Below are 6,278 nucleotides of genomic sequence, written 5' to 3' on the forward strand. Positions count from 1 at the left end.
AGAATGAGCATAGTTTTACATTCTGTTAATATTATATACTTTTGCAGACTTATAAATGTACATTGGGAAGATGAAGGCATATCAGTACAAAGACCCAAGAGGTTGATGGGTTTTAGGGAGACAGGCTAGCATAACATACTACAGGTTTGGTAGTCATACACATGGATGGAAACCAATTTGATTATGCCTGTGTGACCTTGGGTACCAGCAATTTGTCTGTGTCTCTTCCCTTATTGTAAAATCATTATAACAACATTCCCCTCATGATGCTGTGTGAAGACTAAATGGAAAATGTACACTGCCTAGTATGGAAGATGCTCAATGATGGACATCTTAAAAAAAATGGTAGTGCCACAGGCACTGTTTGTGATAAAACCTAGCTTGCTAGAAACTGCTTGCAAAGTGGACCTTCAAAGTGATCTAATGTGCATAGTCAAATTAAAATGTATATACGTCAGATTCTCTTGCTATAAGCCATAGTATCTAACTGAATTTTTTAAATAGTATTTTTAATTCCACTTATGAGAATATGTGACAAGCTCTCACAGAAATCCATTTAAAAATATTTATATATCTTGCTTTTATGTCCATATGATAAATGCTTAAACTAAGAAAGAAGATCCTGTATTCTTTAAATTATATTTTATTTTATTATTTTTTTTTCCCAAAAGGATTGTTTTTATTTACACAGAGTCCTAACCACTTCACACAGGTAGGAGGAGTGGGAGAGGTTCCTTTCCCAATCCAGGGGCCTCCATAATGTTGATTTGTTGTTGCCAAACACAGGCAAGTGGCATCATGGATTTGATAAACTAGTAACAATGTTTAATCTCTCTCTGCTAGAGCAACAAGGTGAGCATTCAATCTCTGCTTCTGTAAGAATCCTGAATTTAGGATTTTCAACTGTAACTACTCCAACTTCTATTTCTGAAGGTTTGAAATCAATTGCTAGAATGGTAGACAGACATGTCATTGCAGTTTCTACTGTCTGTTCAAATGTCCAATCAAATTTCTCCTTCACTTTTTTTTCAAGGAAGCTGGTTGACTCAGTTTGTTTAACTCCTGCTGCAGTGGCTTTAAACCCACAGTAGTAACCTGCAGGATCACACTTGTACACCTGAGGGCCTTGTTCTTCGTCTATACCAATTAAAATCACACAACAACCAAGAGGCCTCATTTCAGCATTCTGTGTGTAGACCGGAGAAATGTCAGCAATTCTTTTACACAGCATGTCCACAGGAATCTCATAGCCATACTTGTATTTCCAATTAGCTGCCACATAGCGTGCCCTCTGTACCTGGGATCTGCTGACAGCTGTCATTCCTGTCATCACACAGCCAATGTTTTCGGTTATCTTGAATAAGTGAGTCACTGTGCTGGAATCCAATAACTTAAAATGTACTTTCTTCTGTGTAACAATTACTGCACAGTCTTTCCCTCGGACAGCTACTGATGTAAGGCCACCCCAGTTAATAGCTTTAAAAGCATATTCTACTTGGTAGAGCCAGCCCTCGGGTGAAAAAATGGTAATATGGCGATCAAAATGGGCGCTGGAACCACAGGACATATTGGTGCACCCACTACTTCAAGCACAGTATCTCTAAATTATATTTTAAATTAACATACAAGCTGACCAAACCAAACAAACAAACAAAAAAACCACTAAAACTTTTAAGTGGGTCTACCTTTCCCTTAAATGCTCAGATAATACCTGGAGAACATAATATATGTTTGATATTTAATACAAGTCTACTTTTTAACAGAGTACTGTAAAAAATTAACAAAAGAAAGTTGCTTTTAAAAACCCTCAGGTGGGGCAACGTATGTAACCTGCAATTCTGTATCCCCCATAACAATAAGATGAAATAAATAAATAAATAAATAAATAAATGGGAAACTACTTAAGAAAAAAGTCCAGAGTCTAAGTCTTTCCCAAGAGTAATATTCAGTCAACAAACCTGAATAATGGCACTGGCCATTATTATTTGTGGCTTTAGTGAACGATCCCCAGTATATGTCCACTTCAGTCCCTTGTAGATGGCTGCCAAGAAGAAATTTACACTGCACTGTACTGTTGTTGTACACAAGCAATTTTTTAGAATTTGTAACTGTACTTTTGGTACTAATTGTCACAAGGTTTTGTTTGTTTGGGTTTTTTTTATTTCTTTTGTTGCTATTGCTTTATTTTGTATGTTTATTTGCTTGGGTTTTTATTTTTTTATAAGGTTGGATGGAATGTCTTTCCTGGGAATGGCAGAATTCTCTGGCAGAGCACAACTTATGGCCATTTCTTTTGGGGGAAGGTAGTTTAATATTCACTCATGGACTATCAGTTCACATTTAATCTAGTTGTATTTTTTAAAATAAAGTAGCAGTACCTAGTGAAAAAAAAAAAACCCTCAGGTGGTTAATACAGTAAATCTCAAAGTTACAAATAAATTTTAAATCATCAATGCTAACACCTCACAAGTAATCTTAACTCAAATACAATGTATCTTAATTCAGACACTGTTCCACAGTACCCTGGACTTCCTCTCTTCTGTTACACTTTATTGTGCTTCCTTCAGTAATCACATTCTCTCTCAAAACATCTGATTCCCCCCTTCTCTTCTCAGTGTGTGTTTTTCTGTTTGTCATGCAATGGGATGGGATGAGGGGTGTGCTACAAGGAGGGGAACCTTCTATAACTTAAAGGAGGACTGCTATGCTTTTAAGATGATAATATGTAAGGGTTTTTTTTTTTAAGTGAGATGATGTATGTAAATAATTGCACAGTGGCTGATATACAGTAGACAGACAATACATGATATTAATACACATTATTGTAACTCATCTGTGTTATAAAATTGTAGACACCAAAACATTGCAAAGACCAAGACTACTGGGGGGCAAAAAAAACACTGACAACCTGCAGTGCAACCTCTGCACAGAGTCTCCGAGCCAAAGCAGATTCATACTTGTTTTGAAATGCGACAGTGGCACTGCAAGTAAGTAACTCAAAGTTATTACGTGAGAGATACAGGTAGACATTGAACTCACATCTGTTACTTTTTATTTCTTGTGAAAATTCCTAGTAAAAATGTTGGTAAGGGATTAACGATGATCAAATGAAGAGATGACAAGGAGTTTTTCTTTATTCAGAAAGTCTGTTTCAAACAAATATAAAACATACAACCTGAAACAATTACCGACAGGGTGACAGATGTGGGGGGAAAATATTAATTTAAAAGCAATGGTTAGGCCGGGCACGGTGGCTCACACCTGTAATCCCAACACTCTGGGAGGCTGAGGCAGGTGGATTGTTTGCGTTCAGGAGTTTGAGACCATCCTGAGCAAGAATGAGACCTTGTCTCTACTAAAAATAGAAAGAAATTAGCTGGACAACTAAAAAAAAAAAAAAAAAATTTATATATATATATATATATATATATAAAAAAGAAAAAACTAGCCAGGCATGGTGGCGCATGCCTGTAGTCCCAGCTACTCAGGAAGCTGAGGCAGAAGGGTCACTTGAGCCCAGGAGTTTGAGGTTGCTGTGAGCTAGGCTGATGCCACAGGACTCTAGCCTGGGCAACAGAGCAAGACTCTGTCTCAAAAACAAAAACAACAACAAAACAATAGTTAAAATAAGAACTCTCACACTGTGTATTTCAGATATTTTTATTTTTTTATTTGTCTAAGATTGAGTAATGATAAAAACATTAAAATTGCTTCAGGTAAACAAGCCCTGAGGATTATAACGAATGTTTATTTTCCAACATTCGGAGATAACTAATGTGCAAAAGCAGAGATTCAGATGTACGTTATGAGAGTTAAATACAAATTAATAAGATAAGGCATATAACATGTGAATATGTCATACTATAACTTCAGATCTCATCCCTTTCCACACTAGTTTAATTACTATTTTCCTGAATTAGATCTGACTCATAAACCATTATAAGTACCTTCTATGTATATGACAGTCCATTTTCTCCTTCTTTCTATTCTTAATATGACTTATAAAAATAATAATAATAAGAGCACACCGAGAAAAGCAAAGCAGAAACAAAACAAACTGAAAACAGAAACTGTCTATGTATAACTTCTACCATAGGAAACAACAGTCAAAATCAATGGTGAATGAGGTTTTAGATTATCTATAAATTTCATTTAAATCCATACTGTGGGCACATGAGGTTTCAAAGCCTAAGGTACATGGTACTTGAGATCCAAATACTAAAACTACCATTTCCAATGGGCAACTTTTATACTGGCAGCTTTTAAAAAATAGTGATGGTCATGCATTACACATGTTCCTTCTCCTACTAGAATGAAGAAAAGAGCAAATAAATTTAGAAAGAATTCTTAAGGTTAGACCGTCACTGGGAACACAAGACAGCCTATATCAGAACACAGTACAGAAATACCTTTATTGAGATTACAAGTTGAGGATCTGTGTTTTCCTAAATCAACTTGAAAATAATGTATTGTAAGAAGGAGCTCAACTTGTGTTTACCTATCTTTGCAGTGCTCATTATGAGCCAGGCACTGTTTCAAGTGCTTTAAAAATGGCAACTCATCTAAGAGTTTACTGCAATTACTATCCCCCTTGTTTTTCATATAAGGAAACTGAGATAAGGCATGGCAAGTTAAAGTGATTTGCTCAAGGTCACTCTGCTAGTAAAGGACAGAGGTGAGATTCAAACCTGTGCTGTTGCATCTCAAAGTCTGTGCTCTTCATCATTTTACCATGCTACCTCTCTAATGACAAAGGGAAAAAAAAGCCAAACAAACAAAAAACCCTCATCACCCTGTAAAAAAAATAAATGTTAAGTCCAAGTTAAGGTTTGAAAACATTGAAAAGTTTTTCACTATCAAGGATAAAACTATTTTTTCCATTTTTTTTTGAAAACACATCCTCTTTGCTTAAATGTAATGACGCTCTCTGTGTAGAATTCAATTGAAGGACAAGGAAGACAAAGACAATATGACATTAGAGGGTTAGGGCTTTAAGTAAGCAAGTTAGAGCAGCATTTGATACTTCTATTACAAATGTTAAAATTCTTAGTTCGCTCCAATTAGTGTCTCAAGGTATGCCAAAGGGTATGAATGCCCCTATTATACACTATATGAACAACCCTAAAAAGAAAAAGGGGGGAGGGGTTACAAAAGCATAAGAGTTCAAACAAACGTATGTCATTTACTGAAGCATGCAAGTTGACATCTATTCAAAGCACCAACATAACCACATCCTAGGAATGTTTAGTATGAACTAAAGAAATTTTAACATTTTAATTGATTTTTCTTTGTAAAGCTGGAAGGACATATATGCTTATTTAAATACCTCACAAACGGTAATTGCAAAAATAAGGTGCCCAATTTAGAGAATGTAAAAGGGAGATTCAGTTTTCATATCAGCAATTTCTATGGAAAACAAGGACATTGTAAAATATAGAAATCCTTTTAACCACATAGTTAAATAAGAAAAATATTTTGATTCTGTCATAATTACATCCTGTACCTTCTGATCTCTGATTCTGTATCCTGCTCATCCTATAAAGATGAGTCAACCAAAATAACAACTGTAATGTAATCTGCATTAATTAGTCAAAGACAAGGAAAATATTTATACCTGTATAGAAAATCATATTTTATCTCCTGCCTGTATAAATCAGACATTCAGAATAATTACATAGATGACCTTGCCTACTGGAAAGCACTCTAAATTTAAAGTACAACCAACATTCTCTCTCTGAAAACTTCAAACCATTAATTAGAACCAATGACCCCAAAATCTGAAAAGTTTACACATCCCATAATTAGTAAGCTGACACTACTCTGCTTCTCAGTGTAAAAGTAAACAAGTAAACATTTTCTGCCTGTGGACAGATTATTTTTAAGAATGCTCTTGCCTCCATGAGACACAGCTGGCCGTGGGGTGCAGAACGCCACAGTGAGGCAGAGCAAGGACTCGCGACCTCCCTAAAAACCCAGCCTGCCTGGAGGATACCCGCCCCTTTTGAAGGGGCCACCTGGGCATCACTTCCAACCTCACAAACACACTTATTACCAGGGACAATGTTTACACTTCATATGACATGCAGTACTACATGCTCTGGATAGGACACTGGGGACTGTGTACACACTGCATCTGACAGTGGGTGCTGGGTGCACAGCTTATGTGACAAGGATACTACGTACACAGCAAATATGACATCAGGTACTACAGACACACTATATGTGACACCAGGTACTGTGCTAGGTACACACTGTATGACACTGAGTACTGCATACAT

At 36.2% G+C, this 6,278-nt stretch overlaps 1 pseudogene; it reads right to left on the reverse strand.

Moving 5' to 3' along the window:
- Positions 1 to 750: 750 nt before the first annotated feature.
- On the reverse strand, positions 751 to 1,567 carry LOC138401750 (proteasome subunit alpha type-6 pseudogene; annotated as a pseudogene).
- Between the last annotated feature and the right edge of the window lie 4,711 nt (positions 1,568 to 6,278).

Source organism: Eulemur rufifrons, chromosome 21, assembly GCF_041146395.1.
Source record: "Eulemur rufifrons isolate Redbay chromosome 21, OSU_ERuf_1, whole genome shotgun sequence".
NCBI lineage: Eukaryota > Metazoa > Chordata > Mammalia > Primates > Lemuridae > Eulemur > Eulemur rufifrons.